The sequence below is a fragment of the Notolepis coatsorum genome (assembly GCF_963971535.1).
Source record: "Notolepis coatsorum genome assembly, chromosome: 1".
In the NCBI taxonomy this organism is placed as follows: domain Eukaryota; kingdom Metazoa; phylum Chordata; class Actinopteri; order Aulopiformes; family Paralepididae; genus Notolepis; species Notolepis coatsorum.
The window spans coordinates 78,833,686-78,851,810 of NC_140165.1; the positions used below are offsets into that span (position 1 = coordinate 78,833,686).

General features: G+C 48.9%; 1 protein-coding gene across 1 annotated transcript in view; it reads right to left on the bottom strand.

Annotated features, from left to right (window-relative positions):
* The window catches only part of LOC311238864 (endothelin receptor type B-like), a 52,351-nt gene extending 34,841 nt beyond the window's left edge, over positions 1 to 17,510 (bottom strand). Inside the window, exon 1 of the mRNA XM_084327064.1 lies at positions 17,315 to 17,510. The gene's annotated coding sequence lies outside the window, so the exon portion shown is untranslated. The remainder of the gene's footprint in view (positions 1 to 17,314) is intronic.
* Positions 17,511 to 18,125: the final 615 nt, after the last annotated feature.

Here is an 18,125-nt window from a genome sequence, read left to right on the forward strand (position 1 = left end):
AAGCTCCTTCATTGCACGATCGTGCTCTCTCTCCTCTCTCCTCTCCTCTTGTTGTAGCTGTTTTTCCTTAAGCTCCCGCTCTCTCTCATCTCTCCTGTCCTCTTGTTGTAGCTGTTTTTCCTTAAACTCACGCTCTTGTTGTAGCTGCTTTTCCCTAAATGCTAACTCCCTAGGCCCCCAATCGATGGCAACACCTTCCGCCACGCCAGAGAGTTGTGGAGACACCTCAGACAAAAGAAGCTCATCCACTGTTGCCACAATCACCTGCTCCTCAATGAGTATAGCCCTCAAAGTCCCCAAGGCAGTCGTTTTTAACCGCTTCTCACTGGCAGTAAGCTCCACATTGTAGTGCACAGCAAGCTTCAGAAGCTGCTCTTTGGAAAACCTTCCCAACATCTCGTCAGAGGGGTTCTCAACAAAATCCTTAATGGTAGCCATCGTTACTGTACCAGTCACCACAAGCTACTCACTTTACCTTACAGTCACGAAGAACCACTAACGAACCACGAAGAACCACTAAAGAGCCACTGAAAAACCACTAAAGAACCACTGAAGAACCACGAAGAACCACTGAAGAACCATGAAGAACCACTGAAGAACCACTGAAGAACCACTGAAGAATGCTAATGCCAATAATAACAACCATAAAGGGACGCGGTGGAAATGTGTGCTCTACTGAGCGCACCTTTCTAATTTGCAAAAAAAAAATTAAATAAAAAACAACCACCCAGAAATAAATAGACGTGTCATACACGCAGGGTGTTAGGTGCTACCAGGTATGCTAACCAAACACTCAAACCAAACAAAACAAATACAACAAACAATTTCAAACAGGTGGCCCTTCTAACCTGATATGACTACTTATTCAAGTAGTCAAGTTTCAAGTTTCTTTAATAGTTGTCATACAGAAGTACAGAATACTTTTATACAAAATGCTTCTTACTGTTACGCTCCAGAGACTGTGCAAGACTAGATAAGTATGAAATAAAATAACATAGTATAGCATGTAAATTAGAAGTACAAAAAAATGAGGTCACAGTGTTCAGTATAGACATAATTATGTACAATGTTCGATGCAGAATAGACGTAACTGAGTTACCATATAATATACAATACTGTGCAGTGTACTAATACAATACTATATAGTGCAAGGCAGAAATGGGATGAGGTGCAATTTAGGTACAATTTACAGTGGGTGTACGAGTTGTAGTGCAAATCCTTTATCAATAAATATAAAGTGTGTTTGTGTGGTTTAAGTGAGTGTGTGCGTGTGGGTGTGTGTGCTGTGTGCATTTGATGGTTGTTGCATAGTGTTTATTGTTCGTTTAGCAGCCTGATGGCCTGGGGATAGAAGCTTCTTCTGAGTCTTTCTGTGCTCGCCTTAAGACTCAGGTATCGCTTGCCTGACCGCAGCAGTTCAAAGAGGCAGTTGTTCGGGTGGCTCGAGTCCTTAATAATTATCTTAGCCTTCCCCCTGCACCGCTTGTTGTAAATGTTCTGGAGGGTGGGAAGCCCCCCTCCAATTGTGCGTTCGGCTGAACGTGTCACTCTTTGTAGTCTGCTACGGTCTTGTGCAGTGCTATTCCCAAACCAGGAGGTGATGTTGCCAGTCAGGATGCTCTCTATTGTACATGAGTAGAAGTTCCTAAGGATCTTCTGACTGACTTGGAACTTCCTTAGGCGCCTGAGGAAGTAGAGGCGTTGTCGTGCCTTCTTCACAACACTGTCAATGTGTGTGGTCCATGTCAAGTCCTCGGATATGTGGGCTCCGAGGTACTTGAAACTGTTCACTCTCTCAACCGGTGCCCCGTCGATGCTGAGGGGGCTGTAGTCCTTGACCCCCGACCTCCTGAAGTCCACAATCATCTCTTTTGTTTTGCTGACGTTCAGGGAGAGGCAGTTCTCCTGACACCACTGTGACAGATTCTCTACCTCTTCCAGGTAGGCCCTCTCGTCGTTGGCAGAGATCAGGTCCACCACTACTGTGTCATCAGCAAATTTGATGATTGTGTTGTTGTTCCGCTGTGCCACGCAGTCATGTGTGTACAGGGAGTAGAGGAGGGGGCTCAGAACACAGCCCTGGGGGGCCCCTATGTTGAGCGTGATGGATGAGGAGGTGCAGTTGCCTGCTCTTACCACCTGGGGTCTGCCCGTCAGGAAGTCCAGGACCCACTGGCAGAGGTCATAGTTCAAGCCCAGGTCCCTGAGCTTGGCTATGAGTTTGGAGGGGACTATGGTATTGAATGCTGAGCTGTAGTCGATGAACAGCATTCTCACATAGTTCCCCTGCCTCTTGTCCAGGTGTGATGCTGCTGTGTGCAGCACATGGGCTATGCCGTCCTCCGTGGACCTGTTGGGGCGATATGCAAATTGCAGGGGGTCCAGGTTGATGGGGAGGGAGGAACAGATGTAGCCCTTCACTAGCTTCTCAAAGCACTTCATGGCTATGGAGGTGAGGGCTACAGGGCGGTAGTCGTTGAGGCAAGCGGGTGTAGATTTTTTGGGTACAGGGATGATGGTGGACTTCTTCAGACAGGTGGGGATGACAGCCTGTTCCAAGGACAGGTTGAAGATGTCAGTGAATACCGGGGCCAGTTGGTCGGCACAGACTTTTAGGATGCGGCCGGGGATGCCGTCCGGTCCTGCTGCCTTCCTGATATTCACTTTTTTAAAGATCCGTCTCACCTCATGCTCTGTTACCCTGAACACTGAGTCTCCATCAGCAGACCCCCCCCCCCCCCCCATTGCCGTGGTTTGTAGGCTGGTGTTGTTATTCACAGCCTCAAACCTCGCATAGAAGGAATTGAGATTATTTGCTAAGGAGATGTCACTGTTCAGTTTGAGGGGGGTGCCTTTGTAATCTGTCATTGTTCTGAGGCCCTGCCACATGCCTCTAGAGTCAGCCTGTTCAAACTGAAGTTCAACTTTATCCCTGCTTCTACATCTAAACTGGAGTCACAACCGGCCCACCACATGTCTACCCTAAGAAACACTAAATCAGGCCCTACCACACTACCTGTGTTTTCTGGCCCCCTAATCTACCTACCCTTTAAGCTAATGCCCTGTAGACCTAACCATCTTCAACCACACCTGCTACCAGCCAAAGATCATATTTGACCATCCACCCGTCCAGTACATGGTATGGTACCAGACAAGTAGATGGTGCTAATCCCTTCCCTGACTGCCCCAGGAGTATGTGGTGCACAGGAAGCTAACCAACAACCAGAAAATAATGTCCCTATCTACATGTGGTGCCCACTAAACTATATATTTTAACAGCATAAGTAGTCACATCAAATTACAAACAAATAAGGCATACTCACCTGTTTGATGAAACGGCTCAAGCCCCCACGTTACATAATATGTAACGAACACCACCCAAACCATAACACCATGACACCCCGTGTAACACAAAAAAAAAACACCAAACAAATTGCTAGGGGTAAATATCCCGGACGAGCGCCCAACTGTTACGACCCTGGCTCAAAGGCCCGCAACCTATGTGCAAACCAACACCAAAACCCCGTGCTCAAACTCAAAATGCTACTCTAACAAGGAACTACTGGTGTAAACTAAAGTACAAGGATCTTCTGTTCTATCAAAGCTATCTGTTACCCAACACTCCTCTAAACACAGACCCTGCATGTGTGTTACCAGGGCTGCTTTTAAAGCTCCCAGCAGGTAACCAATCAGCACTAATTAACTAATTGGCAGCCCTCACCTGCATGCCCCGTGACACAGGAGTGATCAGGCGTGCACGCACAGTGACACAGGAGTGATCAGGCTCCTGGTACATAACACACACACACACACACACACACACACACACACACAGACAGACAGACAGACAGACAGACAGACAGACAGACAGACAGACAGACAGACAGACAGACAGACAGACAGACAGACAGACAGACAGACAGACAGACAGACAGACAGACAGACAGACAGACAGACAGACAGACAGACAGACAGACAGACAGACAGACAGACAGACAGACAGACAGACAGACAGACAGACAGACAGACAGAAAGTAAAGATGAATGGCTTTTAAAGGTAATACACCCCACCATAATCTAATAATCTATTTCTCTATCTCTCTCCATCAGCCCCTCTCTCTCTTTTTCTCTGTCTCTCTCTCTTTCCTCTCTCTCTCTATCTCTCTCTCTCTCTCTCTCTCACTCTCTCTCTCTCTCTCTCTCTCTCTCTCTCTCTCTCTCTCTCTCTCTCTCTCTCTCTCTCTCTCTCTCTCTCTCTCTCTCTCTCTCCCTCTCTCAATTCAATTCAATTCAATTCAATTCAATTCAAAAAGCTTTATTGGCATGAAATTTCACAAATGTTGCCAAAGCACAATTATGACATAAACAGCAAACAACATAACAATATAAGATCAAAGAAATAAATGAGATGGTGCGGTGAGTAAAACATGGTACATGTATATACAGTATATGTGTCCTACTGGTTGTCCCTTTTCTTGTGACATGAATTGACATATTTTGCAGCTAAAACTGCACATTCTTTCTGTTCCCCCAGGAGGAATGGCAATTTCTGCACTTCTGTCATACTTTGGAATTCTGGGAAAATTATAAAAAAAATTGGAAAGAATTCCTCCCTAATATTTCTGTAATTTTCACATTGTGTTAGGAAGTGTAGTTCTGTTTCTACGGCTCCCTCATCACAAATACAGCACAACCTCTCCTCTCTGGGCAGCCAGGTCTGTCTGTGTCTGCCCTTCTCTATCGCCAAACCATGGTCACTCAGTCTGTACATTGTCAAATTCTTTCTTAGATTCTTATCTGAGGTAGTCTGCCACAGTATACTGTCTGTTTAGGGCCAAATATGTTTCTAATTTGTGTTGTGATTGTGTGAGTTGATTCCAATACGTAATGTATTTATCTTTTTCTTTGGTTATAATTTGGTTAGGTCTAATCTTCTGAGGCTGGCTAAGGTTTGTGATGTCAGAGTGTGATATGTCTCTCTCTCTCTCTCTCTCTCTCTCTCTCTCTCTCTCTCTCTCTCTCTCTCTCAGTCATTGTTTATGTGTGTGGTTTCCTGTTGTTCGATCTATAAACATGAACATGACATGGCTGCTTGTCTCCTATGTCCTTCCTGCAGACATGAAGCTTCTCAGAGACACTGAGCCTCAGAGAGTCCTATCAGCTGCGTGTCTTAGACACTAACAGAGGATGAGTGGTGTACTAGCTAACAGAGGATGAGTGGTGTACTAGCTAACAGAGGATGAGTGGTGTACTAGCTAACAGAGGATGAGTGGTGTACTAGCTAACAGGATGAGTGGTGTACTAGCTAACAGAGGATGAGTGGTGTACTAGCTGACAGGATGAGTGGTGTACTAGCTAACAGAGGATGAGTGGTGTACTAGCTAACAGAGGATGAGTGGTGTACTAGCTAACAGGATGAGTGGTGTACTAGCTAACAGAGGATGCGTGGTGTACTAGCTAACAGAGGATGAGTGGTGTACTAGATAACAGAGGATGAGTGGTGTACTAGCTAACAGGATGAGTGGTGTACTAGCTAACAGAGGATGAGTGGTGTACTAGCTAACAGAGGATGAGTGGTGTACTAGCTAACAGAGGATGAGTGGTGTACTAGCTAACAGAGGATGAGTGGTGTACTAGCTAACAGAGGATGAGTGGTGTACTAGCTAACAGAGGATGAGTGGTGTACTAGCTGACAGAGGATGAGTGGTGTACTAGCTAACAGAGGATGAGTGGTGTACTAGCTAACAGAGGATGAGTGGTGTACTAGCTAACAGAGGATGAGTGGTGTACTAGCTAACAGAGGATGAGTGGTGTACTAGCTAACATAGGATGAGTGGTGTACTAGCTGACAGGATGAGTGGTGTACTAGCTAACAGAGGATGAGTGGTGTACTAGCTAACAGGATGAGTGGTGTACTAGCTAACAGAGGATGAGTGGTGTACTAGCTAACAGAGGATGAGTGGTGTACTAGCTAACAGGATGAGTGGTGTACTAGCTAACATAGGATGAGTGGTGTACTAACTAACAGGATGAGTGGTGTACTAGCTAACAGAGGATGAGTGGTGTACTAGCTAACAGGATGAGTGGTGTACTAGCTAACAGAGGATGAGTGGTGTACTAGCTAACAGAGGATGAGTGGTGTACTAGCTAACAGGATGAGTGGTGTACTAGCTAACAGAGGATGAGTGGTGTACTAGCTAACAGAGGATGAGTGGTGTACTAGATAACAGAGGACGAGTGGTGTACTAGATAACAGAGGATGAGTGGTGTACTAGCTAACAGAGGATGAGTGGTGTACTAGCTAACAGGATGAGTGGTGTACTAGCTAACAGAGGATGAGTGGTGTACTAGCTAACAGGATGAGTGGTGTACTAGCTAACAGAGGATGAGTGGTGTACTAGCTAACAGAGGATGAGTGGTGTACTAGCTAACAGGATGAGTGGTGTACTAGCTAACAGAGGATGAGTGGTGTACTAGCTAACAGAGGATGAGTGGTGTACTAGATAACAGAGGACGAGTGGTGTACTAGCTAACAGAGGATGAGTGGTGTACTAGATAACAGAGGATGAGTGGTGTACTAGCTAACAGGATGAGTGGTGTACTAGCTAACAGGATGAGTGGTGTACTAGATAACAGAGGATGAGTGGTGTACTAGCTAACAGGGGATGAGTGGTGTACTAGCTAACAGAGGATGAGTGGTATACTAGCTAACAGAGGATGAGTGGTGTACTAGCTAACAGAGGATGGGTGGTGGTGTACTAGCTAACAGAGGATGAGTGGTGTACTAGCTAACAGAGGATGAGTGGTGGTGTACTAGCTAACAGAGGATGAGTGGTGGTGTACTAGCTAACAGAGGATGAGTGGTGTACTAGCTAACAGGATGAGTGGTGTACTAGCTAACAGAGGATGAGTGGTGTACTAGATAACAGAGGATGAGTGGTGTACTAGCTAACAGGATGAGTGGTATACTAGCTAACAGGATGAGTGGTGTACTAGCTAACAGAGGATGAGTGGTGTACTAGCTAACAGAGGATGAGTGGTGTACTAGCTAACAGAGGATGAGTGGTGTACTAGCTAACAGAGGATGAGTGGTATACTAGCTAACAGGATGAGTGGTATACTAGATAACAGGATGAGTGGTGTACTAGCTAACAGAGGATGAGTGGTGTACTAGCTAACAGAGGATGAGTGGTGTACTAGCTAACAGAGGATGAGTGGTGGTGTACTAGCTAACAGAGGATGAGTGGTGTACTAGCTAACAGAGGATGAGTGGTGGTGTACTAGCTAACAGAGGATGAGTGGTGTACTAGCTAACAGAGGATGAGTGGTGTACTAGCTAACAGAGGATGAGTGGTGGTGTACTAGCTAACAGAGGATGAGTGGTGTACTAGCTAACAGAGGATGAGTGGTGTACTAGCTAACAGAGGATGAGTGGTGGTGTACTAGCTAACAGAGGACGAGTGGTGTACTAGCTAACAGAGGATGAGTGGTGTACTAGCTAACAGGATGAGTGGTGTACTAGCTAACAGAGGATGAGTGGTGTACTAGCTAACAGGGGATGAGTGGTGTACTAGCTAACAGAGGATGAGTGGTGTACTAGCTAACAGAGGATGAGTGGTGTACTAGCTAACAGAGGATGAGTGGTGTACTAGCTAACAGAGGATGAGTGGTGTACTAGCTAACAGAGGATGAGTGGTGTACTAGCTAACAGGATGAGTGGTGTACTAGCTAACAGAGGATGAGTGGTGTACTAGCTAACAGAGGATGAGTGGTGTACTAGCTAACAGAGGATGAGTGTTGTACTAGCTAACAGGATGAGTGGTGTACTAGCTAACAGGATGAGTGGTGTACTATCTAACAGGATGAGTGGTGTACTAGCTAACAGGATGAGTGGTGTACTAGCTAACAGAGGATGAGTGGTGTACTAGCTAACAGAGGATGAGTGGTGGTGTACTAGCTAACAGAGGATGAGTGGTGTACTAGCTAACAGAGGATGAGTGGTGTACTAGCTAACAGAGGATGAGTGCTGTACTAGCTAACAGAGGATGAGTGGTGTACTAGCTAACAGGATGAGTGGTGAACTAGCTAACAGAGGATGCGTTGTATACTAGCTAACAGAGGATGAGTGGTGTACTAGGTAACGGAGGATGAGTGGTGTACTAGCTGACAGAGGATGAGTGGTGTACCAGCTAACAGAGGATGAGTGGTGTACTAGCTAACAGAGGATGAGTGGTGTACTAGCTAACAGGATGAGTGGTGAACTAACAGAGGATGAGTGGTGTACTAGCTAACAGGATGAATGGTGTACTAGCTAACAGAGGATGAGTGGTGTACTAGCTAACAGGATGAGTGGTGTACTAGCTAACAGGATGAGTGGTGTACTAGCTAACAGAGGATGAGTGGTGTACTAGCTACTACATTTTTTACTCAGCACTGTCGTAATGGCTTACGGCCATGCCGACCTGTACATGCTCGATCTCGTCAGATCTCGGCCGCTACACAGGTTGGTCCTGGTTAGTACTTGGTTGGGAGACCGCCTGGGAATACCAAGTACGGTGTGCTTGGGGCTGGTTCTCCATTCTTTTTCGCTCCTCTCTCACGCATGGCGAAGAGGGGCCTGTTGGGGTGGTCTTTGACCTCCTCTGGTGACCCTGTGCTTCCCGTATCACCGGGCCCGGTCCGAAGTCATGTTTCGTCGACCCGTAGGCCTGGGTTAACCCTTTTTTGAAAACTGAAACACTTGTACTGCGGTATAGCCGGTGTATACCCGCAGGTGTGTTTTGGAGTTTTTTTCTTGAGGGGTTATAGGAACAACCACCGCATTGGGTAACACCAAGGTGGTTGATTCCCTGTTGTGTTGGAGCAGTGTCAACTCCCGGGTTCACCGGTTGAGGGTGCCCCTGCACGTTCATGACGTCTGCCAATCGTGTCAGCCTTCTCTGCCTCAACCCCTCTGGGTGGGGGCTTTTTAAATGGAGGCTTGGTCATGCAACAACGCCAGCTCACGCCCCTTCCGCTGGGGCGGCTGTGTTCAGCTGTCCCCTCTGGCGCCTGTCTCATCCGCAGTCTCCAGGCTAGGGTTAACAGCCTGTTGCTTGGTTTTTCCCCGGTGCGCTGCCTGCTTCCGTTGGTTAACCTTTTTTGTGTGCTTACGGTCATGCTGACTGCCTGTTCTGCAGGGTCAGTGTGCCAGGCGGTGTACTATTGGGGGGACAGGGCCCGCTCGGCTGAGGGGCCTTTGTCCGAATACGCTGGCGATGTGGGGGGCGGGGTCACTAAGTGCCCACCTGGTGGGGTCTTGATGCTGGCATCATGGACTTCTCCGGGCCCCCGTTCCAGGGGGTCCAGTCCCTTTGGTGGGTCTGGGTCTTCCTTCGCGCTCCGCTGCTACGGCCTTGTTACGGGGTTGGGTTTGCCCTTGACCCCGTGATTCTGGGGGCAGTAACGTGGTTGTTCCCTCCGTTCGTTCCCGGGTGGCATGCGGGTTGTGCGTGTGTGTAGTCGTGGGGTCAAGCCACGGTCTGCTCACCCTGTGCGTTGAGTTGCTTGAGTGCCTCTTCGCACGGTCGGGTCCGTCGCCCTTCCGTGAAGCCCCCAATAGGGGGGGTGACCTCCATTAGGGGGGGTCGGGGGGGCTCGGCCCTCCCTGTTCTGATGGTTGTGGGCGGCTTTCAGCGGGGTGTATTTGTCGGCCGATGGCTCTCGCTCGGCCTCCCTTGTGCAGAGAGTGACGCCGAGCGAGAGCCATACGATACAGAACGTTAGGTTATGACTATAACCAAGTTCTGTTAGTATGGTGACGATCGGCGTCCGACGCCGCTGCAGCCCTTGATCTCGCCTTGTGGTGAAAGCTTGGGAAGGAGGCGAGTGGGTGGCCCCACCCCTGCTTATATGGGTAAGCTGATAGGGGTGTGGTCAGACAAATATTGGGATTAAAGGTACATTGTGGTCTTTATTCAGTGCGCGTGCACGTGTGCGAGGACAGTGCAGAGAGTGACGCCGAGCGTCACCATACTAACAGAACTTGGTTATAGTCATAACCTAACGTTCAAAGTGCTTCACAGCAGTAAATAATACAGGCATAAGCTAGCATAAAAAAGATAAAGAGGTAGCAAGGTAAGGTAAATCACAGTTTTTCACATTAGGATCTAACATCCCAATAGGCCTCTCTGTTTACTGTTTCATTCAGTAATCAAAATAGAATAGACAGAGTAAAAAAGTACGGTTTGATTCAGTTTAAAAATAGGCAATACTAAAAATTATAAAATAGAATAGACAGAGTAAAAAAGTGTGATAAAATAGTTAAATAAAAATATACAATAACATTTACAACAGAACAGTGCATTGTTCATAACACTTAATAGAACAACAGAGCAGTGCATCGCTCTTAATACTTTTCTTTACAAAGTTCAGTTATATACTCGTACTGGCAATCACGTCCCGCTCTTCGCCATATTGAGATATACCTCATCTCCTGTACCTACTGTACTACATAACGAAAACAAAGCACCCTTGCACTTGACCAGGCCCCGCCCCTGTGACTTCCCATAAGACACCAGGGGTGGTCACACATGCCCTACCTCTTTTTTTGTTTCCATCATGGCGGCTGCTTTGCACCCTGTGTAACTAGCGTTATGAAGTGTAAAGAGAAATTGCGCAATGTTGAGTATTCGCCGGAGATTTGCCAGCCCCTGGAATCTTCTCGGCATGTTCCAACAGCACGTCGGGTCTGTCCTGGTGTTTCCTCGTCTTGTAGCAGCAGTTCGAGGGATGACGTGCGATGTTTAGCTATCGAGCTAACTCGCACACAGGTAGGCTCTGTGTCATCAGGCATTAACGCTGGTGTTAGTAATGCTGCTTGTTGTTTTGTTAGACAACCGAGTTGTGTATCGGCGCAAGGGGCAGGATGTCTGGGTAAACGTCCCTCTGAGTTGGACGTTTTTCAGGCTATCCTGTGGGATGTCACCGCTTTTCCCTCCTCTTAACCGGTTCATTGATGAAGGTCAGTCGGTAGCTAATGTGGGGGGTTTTGCTGAGACTTATTTACCCTTTTTACGGGTGAATGGGTTGACAACAGGGCGCAGGGCAGGTGTGCCGTGGCTAGAGAGCCAGGTAGCATCGATCCTGTGCCCCGGCGGGGTTGAGCGGTGTCCCACCCGGAAGCCAACGCTTGAGAGCAGGTCGGCCCGGCAGGTGGCAGTATGGACTGATGAGAGTTATACTGCCATAGGATGGAATTTAGCTGCGGCCAGTGTTGTGGCTCAGCTGATTGTTCTTCTGTCCACATTAGCGTCGGGTAGTGGGGCTACAGGACCAGCCGACGCTGATAACATCTTGCATGTTTTTGGGGTTATAGAAATCTTGAATCAGTCGCAAGCTATAACTCCAGGGAGGATTAGGATGCTATCAACACTTGTTAATAGGCATCTCTGGTTGGAGCAGTCTTCCCTTGGGGAGGAAGAAAGGTTTCTTCTCCTTAAGGCTCCTCTTTCCGTGGAAGGACTTTTTTGTCGTTCTGCGGAGACGCGGGCGGTTGTTGACCTGGGTCCCACACTGCCTCACGCTAAGCAGCCGGAGGTGAGAGCACGGCCTCGTCAGCGACTATGGCGAGGCCCTCGACAGGCGGCCATGTTTCCCCCGCCAGAGGTACCCTGGGCGTTGAGTCAACAGGTGTCCACAAGGCCGACAGCCTTGGCGGCCGAGGGATCGGCCATATTGGATGAGCACGGCCTGAGAAACCGTCGCCGTCCTGCCGCGAGCAGCCCGCTCTCCGATCACTCCCTTCCCCAACACCAGCGGAAAAGGGGCTCTGATTTGTTTCCTTTGGCTGTGGGCCGCGAGCCTTCGTTGAAGCGCATGCGGCCCCACGTTTCGCTTCTCATGGGGACAGAGGCTGACACCCAGTTGATGGCTGAGCCTGGGTCTGTCCGTGAGAATGTTGTGCTGTCACGTGGCTCCCTCGCCATGCGTTATGCGTCTGCGATTGGCGAGCCTGGTGTTACATCTGCCACATTCGATGGTGGTCAGCAGGGGGACTCGAGGCCTCTTCGAAAGATGCTCAGCGCTGGTTTCCCCGACCTCGCCTTCGCCAGGCCGGGTATCACGTTGATGCCTCCCACTCCCGCAAGATCGGCAGTGGTCTGGCAGGAGTGCGTGATTTAGGTGGTAGTAATATCACTGCAGGGCTACGGTGTGTAGGAACCCATGGGGTCCTCACGCCTTGCATGTCCGGCTGCAGAACAACTCCTCAGCTCTGGAGGGGTGTTCAGTGGGGGAGCTTTTGTCACCTGGTTTGATGTCAGCTTCTCCCGTATCAAACCGGCCCTTTCTGTCGGGGTCCCCCCTTGGGTGCGATTGCCTCGTGGGTTGTGTCAGGGACCGACTCCACGGAACGCCCTGCCCGCACGGTTGGCGGGTTCAGAGTTGGCTACGCACAGCGGGAGGGACCGGGCCGCCTATCTACAGTTCCTTGCGGCCCAGCGCCAGTTGGCAGCAGGTGCGCTCTCGGATTATTGTCACATATGGCTGAAACAGTGCCATATGTCGAGGTGGATGGAGAGAACGTTGAGGCGGGGGCTTGTCTTGCAGTTCGCACAACCCCACCCTCTGTTTTCAGGTTTGGTGCAGACCCTGTTGTCAGGGTCGGCAGCAGTGACAGCTCTGGCCGACGAGATCCAATCTCTGTTGGCGAAGCAGGCTGTAGTCGTGGTCCCGCGAGAGGACGCGATGTCAGGCGTCTACTCCCGTTATTTTCTGGTGCCCAAAAAAACGGGAGGTGTCAGGCCTATACTGGATCTGTCCGCGTTCAATCGTCTGATTGTGGCGAGACGGTTCAGAATGTTGACCGTCAAACACCTGTTAAACGCTGTCAGGGTGGGGGACTGATTCACCTCCATAGACCTGAAGGATGCGTATTTTCACATCCCGATTTCCCCTCCTCACAGGAAATACCTACGGTTCCTTTTTCAGGGCGTAGCGTACGAATACCAGAGGTTGCCGTTCGGCTACTCTTTGGCCCCCCGCACATTCACCAAGTGCGTAGAGACTGTGCTGGAGCCTCTACGTCGTCGGGGAATACGAATTATTTTCTATCTCGACGACATTCTGCTCCTCAGCCGGTCGGAGGAGGTCGCCAGGTCTCATACCAGGCTGGTGGTGGAATTCCTCACCAAGCTGGGTTTTGCTGTGAACTGGAAGAAGAGTACGCCTCTTCCCAGTCAACAGGTGGAGTACTTGGGCTTGGTTCTAAGTTCAAGGCCCATGAGGGCAACCCTCTCGGAGCAACGGAGAGTGTCTATCCTCAACGCGCTCAGGGGTTTCCGTCCTGGAGGGACGGTCACGGCGCTGCAGGTGATGCGCCTGCTCGGTATGATGGCATCCGCTCATTCTGTGGTCCCTCTGGGCCTCCTCTTCATGAGGAGGATACAGAGGTGGTTTTCCAGTATGAAAATAGACCCGGTGAGGGGCAAGTGGAAATGGTTGAAGGTTCCCTTGTCGATACGGGGGGATCTCGCCCACTGGAGGAGGACTGGTACCCTCACCAGCGGGATCCCCATGGGCAGCAGGCGTTCACACGTCACAGTCTTCACCGACGCCTCCCTCACGGGATGGGGGGGACGTGTCGGACCGACGCAGTAGGGGGCAGCTGGACGATCCATGCTGCCCGGTCTGCCCTTCACATCAATGTGTTGGAATTGAAGGCGGTCCTCCTGGTCCTCAGGCGGCTCGCCCACTTGGTGGTAGGCGAGCACGTTTTGATCAGGATGGACAGTATGACAGCAGCGGCGTATATCAACAGACAAGGTGGAGTACGCTCCATCCGTCTACACCGGGCAGCGGTCAGCCTCTGGCTGTGGGCGTCTCACAATCTGCGCAGTCTGAGGGCGCTCCACATCCCTGGCAAGGAGAATGTGGGCGCAGATGTGATGTCGCGGGGCGGTCCTCATCACGACAAGTGGGAACTACGTCCAGACATAGTCAGGCAGATCTGGGACCGCTTCGGGGAAGCTTCGTGGATCTGTTTGCGAGCAGACAGTCTCACCAGTGCCCCTTGTGGTTCTCGGTCAGTCGAGGGGACGATCCTCCCTTGGGGTGGATGCCTTCTCGATGTATCCATGGCCACCCGGGCTTTTGTACGCCTTCCCCCCCTCACACCTGATAGGTCAGTTGTTGGAGCGGGTACGGTGGGAGCACAGGACTTTGATCCTGGTTGCGCCGGACCGAGGCAAGGCTGCGTGGTTCCCGGTCCTGATCCAGCTCTTAGTAGCCCCGCCGTGGCCTGTTCCTTGGTCGGCGTGGGCCCTCTCTCAAGTGCACGGGTCGCTGTGGCAGCCCCCTGTGCTGGGCCAGCCTCTGATGGTTTGGCTGGTGAGAGGGTGAGTCTGGTGGGGATGGACCCTTCTGTGGTTGACACCATCCGGAACGCGCATGCTCCCTCCACTATCGCGGTTTACGTGGGTAGGTGGCGTATTTTCCAAGAGTGGTGTAAGGTGGGGGGCCCTGGACGCTGTCCTTACCTTCCTTCAGTCTATCCTTGATAGGCTGTCGGCTTCGACGGTGAGGGTATATGCTGCGGCTATATCCTCTTGTCATGAGGGGTTTGAGGGCGTTACGTTGTTCAGCCACCCTCTTGTGAAGCGTTTCCTGCTTGGCGCTCGGCGCCTTAAGCCAGTGAAACGTTCTCTGTCTCCGAGTTGGGATCTTCAATTGGTCCTCGGTCGGTTGTCCGAGGCCCCGTTTGAGCCTCTTGAGCAAGCGCCTTTGGAACAGCTGTCGTTCAAGACTGCGTTCCTGCTGGCCATCACCTCCGCTAAGCGCTTAGGTGAGCTCTGTGCTCTCTCGGTGCAGCCTGAGTGCCTGTCTATTCGTGTCGATAGCGGTGCCACTCTGCGGCCTAATCCAGTCTTCATGCCAAAAAATATCCTGAGCTCTTTTCGCTCCAGGGATATTGTGGTTCAGGCGTTTCATCCGCCTCCTCACGCTAGTGAGTTAGAGGCAAGCCTTCACCTGTCATGTCCGGTCCGGGCTTTGGGTATTTACCTCAGGGCTACCGATCAGTCTGTTACGGTGGCTCTCGCACTGGTAAGGCACTGTCGAAGCAGCGCCTGTCCCGTTGGTTGTGCGAGGGCATTGCCCTTTGCTACACGTTGGCTGGGCTGGCCCCCCCTGGGGGTGTCAGGGCGCACTCCACTCGTGGGGTGGCGTCCTCTGCTGCCCTGTTAGGAGGGGCCTCGGTGGAGGACATCTGTGCTGCGGCCTCATGGTCCTCCCCGGGTCCCTTTACCTCATGGACATGACTGGGGGTTCTGTCTCCCAGGCGGTTCTGAGGTCTGGAACCTCTCCTGCTTCCCGCCTTTCGGTGGGTTAGCAGGGTTGTGTGGGTGTGGACCACAAGGTGTTGTGGTCCACAAGGTGTATAATAAAGTAATATCTCATCTCATCTCACACGTGGTCCCGCCTGTGCTGTGCGTTTGGAGGTTTCTAGTTCCCTCTTTTTCGCACTTGGGTGGAGTTGACTGCCGCCCCCTCTTCACTAGGAAGGAGGGGTGACGGGACTCCCCTCGCCCCTGGTGTGGGCTTACGGGTCCTCAGGGGGTACATTTGTCTGGCCTCGCGTCCGCTCTGCCCCATATATCAATATGGCGAAGAGCGGGACGTGATTGCCAGTACGAGTATATAACGATAGGTTATGTATATAACCTAGTTATATGAGTACTGGCTGAGCGTCCCGCTCTAGCGTGCCCTGAGGTCCCTTGGGGGGTTTTCTGATGGAAACTTTTCCCGAGGAAGGGCGTGTGTGACCACCCCTGGTGTCTTATGGGAAGTCACGGGGGCGGGGCCTGGTCAAATGCAAGGGTGCTTTGTTTTCGTTATGTAGTACAGTAGGTACAGGAGATGAGGTATATCTCAATATGGCAAAGAGCGGGACGCTCAGCCAGTACTCATATAACTAGGTTATATACATAACCTATCGTTCTAAATGACCTTATAGAACAGAGCAGTGCGTCGAGCAGTGCGTCGCTCTCATCTCAACATAACAACAGAGCAGTGAATCGCTCTCAACACTTTATAGAACAACAGAGCAGTGCATCGCTCTCAACTTTGAGTTTCTTTACAAAGTTCAGTTTTAAATTACAACAGAGAAGCGCTCTGGTTAACTAAATTACAGTGCATAAGAGGTAGTGAGATGAAATTTGCGTAGAACTGACACATGAATTTGATAGGAAGTGTATAAAAGTAGGCAGAATAAGAATACTAAAATATATACTATAGTACTTACAATATAATAGTTCTATAATAATTGTATAGAAATTATTATACAATAATGTAGTACAGTATATTTATATTTAGTGTAGCACCAATATGTACAATATTACAGTATGGTATGGTAATTAATTAATTATTGTAGTAAACTATAATATACTTCAAGTCAATATAATACACATATACTGTAGTATACAATAATTACTACAGAATAATGTTATTTTTTAAGTGTATGTTATTTTTAAATGTTTACAAACAGAACTGAAAACAAACAGCGTTTTGTTTACAGCGTGAGAAGAGACTTAATTCTCACATTTTGAAAAGTATCAATTTGGCAGGGGTGTAAAAAGTACCCAGAAATTATACTTAAGTGAAAGTATGGGTACCGTCTCAAAATCTTACTCAAGTAAAAGTCAGAGTATCTGGCTAAAAACACACTTGAGTAAAAGTAAAAAGGTTTCTACTTTTAAATGTACTTAAGTACTGAAAAGTTAAAGTAAAAACTTTTTTTCTGATTGTATATTCTTCTGATAGCAGGTGTTTAATCAAAGATCCCCGCTAGCACAAGGACCATCAGCATGGGTATGGGCGGGTTAATTTTCCATTGATGGGGATTTGATTGGCTGTTTTTAAATAAAGTGCGGCCGCAGGATTAATAACGTTAACATTAGTTCGGCCAGAGAAACAAATATACAGTACTAATAGAAATAGTTGGACCTGCGAGATTTGTACTTTGTACTTTGTAGGTCTGCATTTTAAATGTAAGGAGTAAAAAGTATGTATTTTTTTCTCTGAAATGTAATTGAGTAAAAGTACAAGTATACAAACCTAATAATACTTGAGTAAAGTACAAATCCCCAATAACAGTACTTAAGTATTGTAACGAAGTACAATTACTCAAGTACTTTACACCCCTGCAATTTTGGAATGGCAACATGTCTCCAATCCTATATTATTTGAACTTTGGTGTGGTGACTACCCTTTGGTTTATATCTGGCGTACAGATTGTGCCTTTAAATAAACAGAAATAAAAAGTGAATCCATAACTCACCGTGTTGGAGAACTTGTTTCCTTATCTGGTGGTTGCTCAGCTGGTAATCCTAGAGAAAACTGTTCTCCTGATAGCGAAGAAACATAACCATAGAAAGGGAAAGTTGGAAAGTAGCAAGGGCGGAAGGATAAACAGAGGAGAGCAGGGGAAGGAGAACGAGGAACATCCTTCTCCCAGCTTGATCTACACGCAACTGATAAGCTCTGAGTCATGGGCAGAGATTTCTACCCTCTCTCTCTCTCTCTCTCTCTGATAGCCTAAACGCACGCACGCCCCCTCATCTGTTTGACCACACGTTATCTCTCTCTCCCCTCCCCACTTCCCTCCTCTCTCTTTCTCTCTCTCTCTCTCTCTCTCTCTCTCTCTCTTCTCTCTCTCTCTCTCTCTCTCTCTCTCTCTCTCTCTCTCTCTCTCTCTCTCTCTCTCTCTCTCTCTCTCTCTCTCTCTCTCTCTCTCTCTCTCCCTTCCTCTTTCCCCCCTCTGCCGTCGATGGAACAACTCATAAACAAACTGAGATAAAACACACTGAATTTTAACTGGTCCTGTGGTGACACACACACACACACACACACACACACACACACACACACACACACACACACACACACACACACACACACACACACACACACACACACACACACACACACACACACACACACACACACACACACACACACACACACTACTGTAACACACACACACACACACACACACACACACACCATGTAAAACCATGTAATGGGAATTGAACTTATCAACTTTATTAGTGTGTTTGAAAAGGACTAATATTATAAGACTTTTCTTTATT